The following is a 12,645-nucleotide window of genomic DNA, read 5'->3' as shown; positions in this document are numbered from 1 at the left end:
GATCACGCCCTGGGCCAAAGGCAGGCGCCAAACCGCTGCGCCACCCAGGGATCCCTACAATACTTTTTATTAAGTTTTTAATTTTAATTCCAGTATAGTTAACATACAGTGTTATCTTAGTTTCAGGTGTACCATATAGTGATTCAACAACTGCACACATCACCCAGTGCTCATCATGTTAAGTGTACCAACTGCACACATCACCCAGTGCTCATCATGTTAAGTGTACTCTTAATCCCCAACACCTATTTCGCCCATCCCCCCAACCACTCCCCTCTAGTAACCATCAGTTTGTTCTCTATAGTTCACAATCCCTGTGATTTTAATTTGGATTTCCCTAATGCAAAATGATTTTGAATCTGTTGAAATGAGGTTGAATAATCATGTTGAAATTTTTTTCATGTGTATTTTTGCCATCCATATCTCTGGTCAAATGTCTATTCAAATTTTCATTAAAAAAAAAAAACCTTCATTTTAATTGAGTTTTTGTTTTCTTATTTTGAGTTGGCAAAGGTTTTTTTACATATACTTTCAATTCATCAGGTATATGTTCTGCAAATAACATAAAGGTCTTTCATCAGATATATGTTCTACAGGGCAGCCCGGGTGGCTTCAGCCCAGGGCTTGATCCTGGAGACTTGAGATCGAGTCCCACCTTGGACTCCCTGCACGGAGCCTGCTTCTCCCTCTGCCTGTGTCTCTGCCCCTCCGCCTCTCTGTGTGTCTCTCATGAATAAATAAATAAAATCTTAAAAAAAAAAATATATATATATATATATGTGTGTGTGTTCTACAAATATTTTTTCCATCTATTTCTTTTCATTTTTGTAACATTTTATATTATAGAGGAAAAGTGGTTTCTTTTTATTTTGCTAAATCCCCATCTATAAATATTTTCTTTTGTAGTTTATGGTTTTTGACTCCTGCTTTAAAAAAAAACTCTGACTCACCCAATGCCACAAAAGCTTTATACTACTGGCATTTTTCTAAAAATTGATAATATAATTTGATGGACCTTAACCTATAGATAATATTTAAATCTGTGAATATGGAAATGATCACTGGAGACCATTAGATAGTGAAAAAAGAAAGACAAGGACAGATTCAAAGGATGCATTAATATTTAATGGTCTAGTAGAGAAGAATTAATTGCAAAAGAGGACTAAAAGAAGTTAATGAAATAGGAAGAAACTATGTGAGTGTGATGTTACAGAAGCCTAGAAAAGCAAGTGCTGACATAAGGAGGGAGGGTCACTTCTGCCAAATAGTGCTCAGAAGTCATGTTAGATGATGGTTTATCTTGGTAAGGGTCCCTCAAGGAAACACCCATAATACTAAAGTTGTTGGAAGTGAGGAGTCACTGCTATATTTTAAATGTAAATATTTGATTTGCTTTTAGCTAGAAGTTGAAAGAAATTTGGTAAGTTAAATCTGTCTACACCTCTGCTTTGGTAAAGTCACCAAGGTTAGTCTATAAGACCTACTTGTCTGTATTTACTCAGTAACAGTCAGAAACCAGCTGGTCTCATGGGAGGGACCTTTATAGAAATGACCCTCCTAGATTTTTAAGCTAGAAAGTATATATTGGACTCATGTTGCTATTATTGTACCTGCTGCCTATAAATTTTTCAAATAACCATTAATCTTCTCTCTGGTCACATGGTCCAAATCCTGCCCGGAGATCTAGCAAACTATAATCTCTATTATTTTCTTGTCTTAAAAATCATTTCTGGGGACGCCTGAGTGCGTCAGCAGTTGAGCACCTGCCTTCAGCTCCGGGCGTGATCCTGGAGTCCAGGGATCGAGTCCCACGTTGGGCTGCCTTCAGGGAGCCTGCTTCTCCCTCTGCCTTTGTCTCTGCCTCTCTCTCTTTCTGTGTCCCTCATGAATAAATAAATAAAATCTTTTTAAAAAAAGATAAAAATCATTTCTTTTCATTCCTAGGCCTCAAAAGGATAAAGAGAATAATAAAGCTTGTTCAAACTTTACAATCTGTGAATCTGAGATGCTAGGTAAAGATCTACTCATTTAGAGAAACAAATCAGCTTCTGTCTCCAATTATGGAACCAGAAAACTTTCTTTGAACAGACTAATTCTGTGAGGGAAAAAAAAAGTGAAATTAGAAAATTAAAGCTAGTGAAGAAGAGATAAGGTCAATGTACAGAAAGCCTCATAAAGGCTGGGGAATTGTTGGAATAGAAATATTGTAACAAGGAAGCTACAAAGATAGGAAGTGATATGAGAGTAAAATGTTTAAAATCAAGATTAGGGAGAGAGGATAGTGACTGGTGAGGACTATGGGAGTAGGTGGCTGAAAAAAATGGAGGGCAAATTTAAAGTTTAGCAGATTATGGAAATGGGAGGCCCTAGGGCTGGCTAGATCAGATATCTAGGCAGATGTTGAAGTAATCAACAGCAGTGACGTGAGCAATTGTAGGGCTAATGAGGATGTGGGAAAAGACAGGTAAACAGGCAGCATGTGCAGGAGGGACTGGAGAAAAATGGCCTCTGTGGTCTGAAGTCACTCGATTGTCCAGGTTGGGAGAACCTGAACCAAGGGAGTGGTTACCAGCAGAGTCAAAAGCAGAGGTCAGTCTTAGAGCTAACTTGGGGTAAAATCAATAACAGTTTGGGACCAAGAGAATGGAAGGAATAAGAAATTGGAAAAGTCCCAGATAACTTGAGAATTTCTATTTTGGGAAATCAGACTGACTTGATACCATTAGTCAAGACTGATGACTTAGAACACAAATCAGAGATCTTTCTGCCATTCTACCATCCCCTCCCACCTGGCGTCCACACAAGCGAGCAAACATGCACACACCTGCCCACACACAGAGTTTAGGGAATGACATTTGAATGGGACAATCAGGTATCCCAGACTTTAAATAAATTTTTCAAACATTTCTAATGAAAAATATGTACAATCACTTGCTCCTACGTACTAAACTTGTTCAAGAGTACAAACTACTCAAGAAAGGAAAGAGGGAGAGAAAATGAGAAGGAGGGAAGGAGGGAGGGAGAAAGACTGGCAGGAGAACATTTCTGACAACATAATCGCAGAGGATGCAAGGGGGAAAAAGAAACTTGGTGCATTTCAAAAGCACAGAAAATAAGAGATCAGTATTTGAAGCAGATGGTATAATGTTAACAGATGGCAGAGAAAACATAGAACATCTTAAGTCTCATTTTTCATTTGTCCTCTATCAAAGAATCCTTAAAACTGAAAATGAAAGAACCAACAAGACAATGAAGTGACTGCAACCTGAAGGCTGTAATGTGTGATGCAGTGAACTAATGTATGGGAAGAGTTGGGTATGAGTTATTGCTGGCAGAAAAGGAAATCTATGGAAATCTATTGTAAAGCAATAGAGGAGGTAATTAGGCTAAGTCATAAGTATATGTCATGTATTGGAAAAACACCTTGAATGCATGTTTGGAAATATTTGGTGTCTCGTGTTAATGAAAAATCAAAACCACTAAGAATAGCATGAATGAATCAACAAAAATGCCTCAATTATAATTAACGACCAAGTCTTCACAATGGAGAGACTACGTAATTTTAATATTCTTGCCACCAGAAAAAAAGGAGGATAAATACAGGAGTAGTTTATGCAGAGGGGTGAATGAGAACAGATATGTGAAAATATTAGTTATTGATGAAAAGAAGTTGCTGTGACCTTGCAAACTTCTTAGGCATAGTACCTACCGGTGCAGGTGGCTCACAAGTAACATAAACAACCTTTGGATTTTTCAATCCATGATCATGATGCCTCATTGTCCTATCATCAGGGCCAGCTATGCGGGAAGCCATTCTAATGGGTTTGCAAAGCTAACACTGTGGCAAGTTTGTCTTGTTTGTTTATGCAAGAGATCAAACCCATCCAGAGGGATAACACAGATCTTCCACAAACTCAATGGCATGAAACTTAAAACTTGGTACAAACATGAGCTCTTGCAATCTTCATAAAACAGCACATAGTTCAGGTCCCTAAACCTGATCAATTACATCCCCAAGATACAGGAAGAACTTAGAGACACTGTCACTGAATTGTTTCAGATAATATCTGAAGAATAATCAAGTACACAACTAGCGTCAGATGTAGAACACTGGCAAAACCCATTCTGAAACTACTGTTGCTTAAACCACCAATGATCTCCCAGCTGGCAAGTCAAAATGCTTATTTCAGTCCTCTGCCAAGTTACTATTCCATGTCCCTTTCCTCTCCTGGCTTTTTGGGTGTCTCAGACTCTTCATTCTCCTACTTCTCAACTTCCTTACCCTTGGTCTTTGCAGGTGCTTTGTCCATGGACCTACCCTATTAAATGCTGGAGCCTCCTAAGTTTGCATATTTGACTCCCTTCTTACTTACAGATTCAAATGCTAATCCTTCCCAGAAACATCCTACAGACACACCCAGAAATACTGTTTAACCAAAACTCCTTGTCCTGGTCAGGTTGACATGTAAAATTAACCATCACAAAATGTTTTCCAGACACACGAATATGAACACCTAAAGAATCATCTAAGATAAATAAAAAGTGCTTGACTCAAGGAAGTGAGAGACAGCTGGTCTGAAAAGGAAGTATGGATAGCTGTTTTTATTTTCTGTTTTCTATTTATCCTTTATAAGCCTTGAGAAAATAATCTATTTAAACTGTGTGTATGTTTAACTTTGATAAGAAATTTTTAAATAAAAATATATTGCTTATGTTTGCCTGAGCAATTTCAGTAAAGCGACTGGAACAGAAGCCAGACAAAAGGATATAAGCAAGATTTATGACAATAAATGTAGATTCATCTTTTTTAAATTAATTTAATGTAAAGGGAAGAAGAAAAGACAACAGTCTCAAGAGGATATAGTATCAAAGATCAATGTTTTTTAGGAAAAGGAAACTTAAAAAGAAGTTAGTGTAAGAAATGCAAGGTGAAATGTATATGCTATAATAAATTAGATAAATTAATTAAACTGATGATAAGGAATATTACAATTAATAAGGTACATTATAGATATACCCATAATAAAGTAATATCTGAGATGTAAGAAGAGGAGAGCAGTGTATTGATAGAAAAGCCAATAATTATTATGATAATTGCAAACATTTTCTGAGCAGACACAATGCTAAAAACTTTCATGCATCACCTTGATTCCCCAAAATAGCCCTGGAACGTATGTTCCATTGTCTTCATTTTACAGTTGGGAAAACTGAGTCTAAGAAAACATTTTCTTGGGATGCCTAGGTGGCTCAATTGGTTAAGCCTCTGCCTTCAGCTCAAGTCCTGTTTCCCGAGTCCTGGGATTGAGCCCCACATCAGGCTCCCTGCTCTGTAGGGAGTCATCTTCTCCCTCTGCTTGTGCTCTCATTCTCTCTGTCTCTTTTTAAAAAAAATAAAGAAAATATTTAAAAAAGAAAGAGAAAGAAAAAGAAAGAAAGAAAGAAAGAAAGAAAGAAAGAAAGAAAGAAAGAAAGAAGAAAGAAAGAAAGAAGAAAGAAAGAAAGAAAGAGAAAGAAAGAAAGAAAGAAAGAAAGAAAGAAAGAAAGAAAGAAAGAAAGAAAAGAAAAGAAAGAAAAGAAAGAAAGAGTGAGTCAGGGAAAGTTGTTCTAAGTGAGTGGTTTTCAACTAAAGCTGATTTTGCTTCTCAGGATATATGTAACAATGTCTGGAGACATTCTGAAATAACTGAGGGGTAGGAGTCACATGTTTCTTGTCTCTGGTGGGTGGAGGCCATCCATGCTGCTAAACATCCTACAGTACACAGAACAACCTCTCCACTAAGAATTATCTGGCCCAAAATGACAATTAGGCTGAAAATTAGTAGCACTAACCTAATTATTCCTAGAATATGGGAAGGAGTAAGTGGTGAAAATGTTTTTAAAAAAGAGACTCAGTAGATGGATCTAGCTACAGTAACTGTTACCCTGAGGATTGTTCATAAATGTGCTGGCTCTAAGAAGAAAACTGGCAATCAAATAGCCAGGTGCAAATCTATGACAAGATAATTACATTAATTCTAAATGGTAAGATAAAGACATGGCAATAGATGGAAGAAATGTTAGGATACAAGGACTGAGAAAATGGAAGAGTACAGTAAGGAAAATGTGATTCTGTGAATACGGTCTAACAGTTAAAAATATAAAATTCACAAATATTGATCATAAAAGATCACCACACTTTAATATATGAAACAGGATGTCTTAATAGACATACAGGGACAGTGAAATAAAACTGAAGGGGTTCATGCTAGAGTCTATTTCTTCAGAAAAGAAGGATTCCAGAATTCTGCAAAAATAAGTGGAGAAAAGATTGGGCAAAGCCAAAAGAAGAAAAATGAAGAATAGGAACACTTACTATAGGTAAAGTAGAAGGAAAAAAATTAGAACAAGCAAATTCTGTAAACTTTTGAGGGTTCATCTGAGTATAGAAAGCTTAAGTATATGTAAAAAGGAGTCATAGGATTTTTTTCTATTGACCATTTGGAGTAACAAGAAACATACTTACCTTCATACCATAAACAACTAAGAACTGGGCAAAATATATAAGACAACTGCCTGGTAGAATTTTCTGGATCATGAAAGAGAATACTAACTAGAACAAAAAAAAGCTTGTAAATCTGAAGGAACAAAGATCAGGGTTTGGGGAGAATAAGGTGACTGGAAGTTGGAATCAGAGAAGGAAACTAAGAAAGAAGGAACAGGAGGGCACTTGGGTGGCTCAGTGGTTGAGCATCTACCTTGGACTCAGGTTGTGATCCCAGAGTCCCACACTGGGCTCCCAGCAGGGAACCTGCTTCTCCCTCTGCCTATGTCTCTGCCTCTCTCTGTGTCTCTCATGAATAAAATTAAAAAAAAAAAAAAAGTTAAAAAAAAAAAAAGAAGCAGAAGGAAGAGGAGGTGAGAGGTGGGGGAGGGGAGATGGAAGGAAGGGTTGAGAGAAGGAATATGAAGAAAAATGATGTAGAAGTCATCTAGAAAGGTGCATAAATTCTTTTCAAATATGAGCTGAGGACTAATTTGGTTTTTTTCTATTTAATAAAAATATTTAATGCTGCCAAAAAGGATTAAAATACAGTAGGAATGGCAGTACAATACAAAGTAGTCTCTCTGAATTTATCTCTTTTACATCTTCCTACATCTCAAACACGTATTAAACTTCACAGTACATCAACTGAGAGGGTTCTGTGAAGTCTTCTACTGGTGCTGCTCTTTGTCCCCCAGATGTAAAGTTTAATCTGCAAGGAGACAAATGTGAAGCAATCTACAAGTTTATCAAGCCTCACTTCAGTTTCTGGACTGAGCCTCAGGTCTTACACATTAACAGTTCAAAATGTATGCAGCTGCAATATATTCTCAAGTCGTGAATATTTAGGTGCCTGTCAATCTTGGCCTCACTCTGCCAATAAGGAGAATTTTCCTTCAAAGATGTTTTTTGGAGAAATTTTTGTTTCTTTGCTTATCTTTCTTCTTAAAATTGAGAAAACTTTTCCTTTCTCATTCACTCTCATCTAGACTGTTTCAACCGCTGCACCTCCTGAGCCATGTTAGCTTTTCGGTCCTCTCGAATATGCTGCCATCGAACACTCTGGCAGTTCTCCTCCATAGCATTCTGTATTTTAGAAGGTAGTCTGTAGAGCAGTCAGCTGCCAGTTTTCCTTCTTCTAGGCCTATCCCATCACCATTATTTTGGTTGGTGAATGATCAAAAGTAGGACACTCTGCCTTAGAAAGTTCTTTCCCCTGTTTCTTGATGTTTTCTAATTGCTGTAGATATACTATATATGACTTCAAGAACTATGTTCTGAATCCTGCTTCTTTAAACAGCTCCTCTTGGGCCAGTGGGCCAAGTACTGTGTACATATAATAGATTCCTTCTCCGCAACTCAGTTTAGCATGACAACTGCTTTGGTCTTCTGCTGCCAAAACATGGGCCAGACATGGCAGCCTGTATTAGGAAGTGGCCTTTGTGTTAAGATGTAACTCCACTGCACCTCTTCTATGGCAACTAAACTGGCATTAATATAATCATTTTCAGCATTCTGCAGTTTAATATGACTGATCACAGAGGCTTACATCTCTGTATCTATTTCGACTTCCATTTTCTAGAAACTTGGCCATTCTATGAGGACAGTCACAGGACTCATTGGGAATTTCCAAGTACAGCTGCTGCCAGTGATTCTGAGCATCCACCTGCTAAGACTCCCACTGGACACACCATTGGGAGCAAGCTGGTGCAAGCAGAGCAGCTCAGGCCCCACACAATCCAGGGGAAGCTGCTGAGGGCTCAGTGGTATATGTACACAGAAGCGCAGGATTAAATTTCATGAGGCAGGTAAAAAAACAACCAAAGACTTGCAAGATAAATAATGCCCAGAGCTCATACACAACAGAAAATCATTCAAATTCCAATCATCTGGAGGACAGAGCACTTAGGAATCATTTGGAGCATCAAGGAAAATCCTCCCAGATGGGTTCAGCCATTGCTCTCTTTCCCTCAGTACAAGTAAATAAATGATGATTCATAGGTAGGTAGGTAGGTAGGTAGGTAGGTAGGTAGATAGAATAAAGAAAGATATAATTTAAAACAAAGAAAACCCTGTAAACACTTGGAAAAAATGGTCAATATCATAAGTCATCAAGGAAACAAGTATTAAAGTCAAAATAAGATACCACTATATGCCTATTAGATGGCCAAATTAAAAGGAGTGACATACCAGATGTTAGCAAAAATGTGAAGCAATGGAACTATCATACATTTCTGATGGAAATATAACACTTCTCAACTATAATTTTAGAAAACTATTTGGCATTTTTGTACAGTTGAATATATGCCAATACTATCACCCAGCTATTTTTCACTTCTAGGATTTACACTATAGAATGAAAACATACATTCATTCAGAGACTTGAAAAGGAATTTTTATAGCAATTTTTTCATAGCCAAAACACTGAAACAATTCACATGTCCGTTGACTTGTGAATGGATAAACAATTTTGGCGTGGCTAAACAACAGAGTTCTATTCAAGTATAAAAAGGAATAAACTGCTTATGTACCCAACAGCATGGATGAAACTTACAGGCATTGCTTTGAACAAAAAAAGTCACAAAAGAGTACCACATAATTCCATTTTTATGAAATTCTGGACTGTCTATATGAAATTTTAATCTATAGTGACAGAAAGTAGATCACTACTTGGATAGAGTCAGGAAGAAGAAATTGCCTTGGAAGAGAACAAGGGACTTGGGGATGATAAAACTGTTCTACGCCTCAGTTGTAGGGATAGCTACATGAATGTATACATTTGCCAAAACTTATCAAACTGTTCAATTAAAATAGATGGTTTTTATTTATGTAAATTATACTCCAAGAAGGTTGATAAAACAGAGTTCAATTGTGCTGAAATTGAGAAGATGGCCCTGCCAACACAATCAGAATCTTACCAAAAGCTTCATACATCCCCACTGTCAAGTAGAGAAGCTATTTTTAGGATGTTCAAACATTTAAAAAGGGGGAGGGTGCTAGGTGGACACAAGCAGATACTATGTGCCTGCTGATAAAAGTATACCTATGAAGTGCTCCTGCCAATTAATTAATTAGTTTCAATCTGATCAAGTCTCTAAATCTACTTAACAACAGGCAGGAAATCCAATGGACATATTAATACATTTAACAGACACTATGGGGGGCACATGGCAACATCCAAACCTCAGGAAACTCTCCAAAAAAAAAAAAAAAAAAAAAGACAAGGTTTAGAAGCAGAGGGGGAAACAGCCAGATTAATCTCTCTCTCTCTCTCTCTCTCTCTCTCTCTCTCTCTTTTTAAGATTTCATTTATTTATTCATGAGAGACACACGGGGTGGGGGGGCAGAGACACAGACAGAGGGAGAAGCAGGCTCCATGCAGGGAGCCTGATGTGGGACTCAATCCCAGGACTCCAGAATCACGTCCTGGGCCAAAGGCAGGTGCTAAATCGCTAAACCACCCAGGGATTCCCTAATCTCTTTTTTAATAGATAATTCAAAGATGTATCATACAATCACAATTATAAACTTTATGTGGATCCCAATTTGAATAAATAAATTGTAAAAAAAAATTCCTCTATAAAACAATAGGTAAAATGTGAACACTATTTGATAGTACTAAGGAATTACCATTAATTTCTTAGCTGTGAAAATAGTATTATGGCTAAATTAAACATATTTATCTCAAAGAGACATATACTTAAACATTTATACATGAAGTTATGTGATGACTAGGATTTGATTAAATATAATCTGGGTGGGGAGAGGAGGGTAGGAGTAAAAATAAACAAGATTGGTCATAGACTGGTGGATACATAGAGCTATTATATCATTCTTTCTGGCTTTGTATATATTTAATATTTGGCCATAATATAATTTAAAAAGTTAGAAAAGAAAGTGATGGCCACCATAGCTCTGGGATTCAGAAGAAATAGGCTCTGTGGAAGAGTGTGGCAGATCCAGCTAGTTGCCTGGCCAACGTATATTAACCCCTTTTCTTTAGTACATTAATTAGAATAGATTATGCTATATTGCAATAACAGACCACAAATCTCAGTTTAACAAAAGTTCCTTTCTTGTTCATACTATATGCACCATTGTGGATGGGCAAAGGGGACCAGGCTGAAAAGGCTCCACACTCTTGCAGGCATACTGTCTGAAACACAGTCTCTGGACGACCCTGGCAGGTAAGGCAAGACTGAAGAAACTTAAATGATTTTCTTTTAAGCAAGAGCTGGGACCAAGATGGGCCTGGAACTCACAACCCCAGGATCAAGAGTCACACATTCTACTGACTGAGTCAGCCAGGAGCCTCTTAATTGAATTTTTGATTTTCTCATTTATGAGTGACCTATGTCACTTTTTGAACAAAAAAAAGTTTCATTGGCCATAACAGATCATATGGAAAGGAGGCTGAGGAGTACAGGTTTCACAATACCCAGAAGGGCAGAAGAATCATATATGGTAACCACTGGTAATAGTTATCACATTTACCAACTGGAGCACATTTTTTTTTCTGACTGAGAACATGTCCAGCTTTAAACTACTCAACTTTCCAGACTCCCAGGCAGCTAGGATTGGCCAAGTGACACAAATCTGACATATGAGAAGTTTCACCAGGAAGTGTGATGAAAGAGGCAGACTTGGCATGTTTCCTTGGCCCCTTACACTCTCTCATTCTTCCAACTAGGAAAAATGGGCACTATGCCTGAGGACACTGCAGCCATAGGGATAGAGCCATATACTAAAGATGGTAGAACAGCAGCTACAAGGAGTTATAACTCCTTGATGACTTCCTAAGTAGCCAAAATATCCAGACTTCTTAATGAAGACAGATAAGTAGATGGATAGGTAGGTAGCAACTGATCCAGCCTTTATTAAACCATTATACCCAAGCTTTTGTATGTGGCCAAATTTAATCTTTAATAATATGCAAAGATTCTTCCAGATTCAACAGAGGAGGGCAGGGAACAAAAGATCTTATTATTTTCCCTCTTAAAAAACTGAATAATTTAGGAACTCCAGTAGAAAAACAATAATCTTATTAAATTTAATAAGAAATAAAAACAAATTTTAGGAGAGAGTTAACTATCTGGTCACTTAAGGGCAAGGTATCCTGCAGCTGATGAAGGAAATGAGGAAGTATGTGATACATAGGCTAGTCTTCCTTCCTAGGGAAATGACAGGGCCATTGGAAGCAGGCAGGTCACGGAGTGTCACAAAGAGACTGCTTACACAGGGTCACAGTAATATCTCACTAACCACTGAAAGGTAGTAAATTTTCATCACTCTCTGGGTTGCTGAATGATGGCTTGTATACAGGATCCTCAGGGTTCCTAGTCTTTTAATGAATGGATATCCTGTTCAATAACCTCTCTGGTTTATCACCTTGATCAAGACTGGGAGATGTTCATCAAGCTTAACAGACGACTCTTGACCCTTCTAACAAGGGTCAAACATTATATTCTAACAAGAATATAATTTTCAAATATAATACTTATATTTTCTGAACACAAGTAACTCAAATGCTCAACAATATTCAACACTCTTGAGATAGCCCTTTCAAGGCTATTCAACGGGGAAAGGAAACCCAGAACACAAGCTCAGGCTTTTTCCCTCATCCTACTTTGACAACTGATATTACTAGAAAAATACAAATCAATTTCAACTAAAGACTAAGTCAAAAAAAAAAAAAAAGACTAAGTCATATTTCTACATACTATCAACTAACAACTGGAAATTGAAATTGAGATAACAATTCCCTTCATAATAGCATCAAAAGGAATAAAATGCTGAGTGATACATTCAACAATGGAAATAAAGGGCTATACACTGAAACCACATCTTTAACTGCAAGAAGTCAAAGATGATCTAGTTAAATGGAGAGACATTCCACATTTACAGATTGGAGATTTACTATTGTTAATATGACAATTCTCCTCAAATTGATCTATCAAAATCCCAGCAAACTTCTTTGCAGAAATTTACAAGCTGACCCTAAAATTTATATGAAAATGAAAAGGACTTAAAATAGTCAAAACAGCTTTTAAAGAGTAAAACAAAATTGGAAGATTTACATTACCCAATTTCAAAACTTACTACAAAGTCACTATTAAATTATAAAT

The sequence above is a fragment of the Canis lupus genome, chromosome 10 (genome assembly GCF_048164855.1).
Source record: "Canis lupus baileyi chromosome 10, mCanLup2.hap1, whole genome shotgun sequence".
Taxonomy (NCBI): domain Eukaryota; kingdom Metazoa; phylum Chordata; class Mammalia; order Carnivora; family Canidae; genus Canis; species Canis lupus.
Note: the sequence above shows the minus strand (reverse complement) of the source record.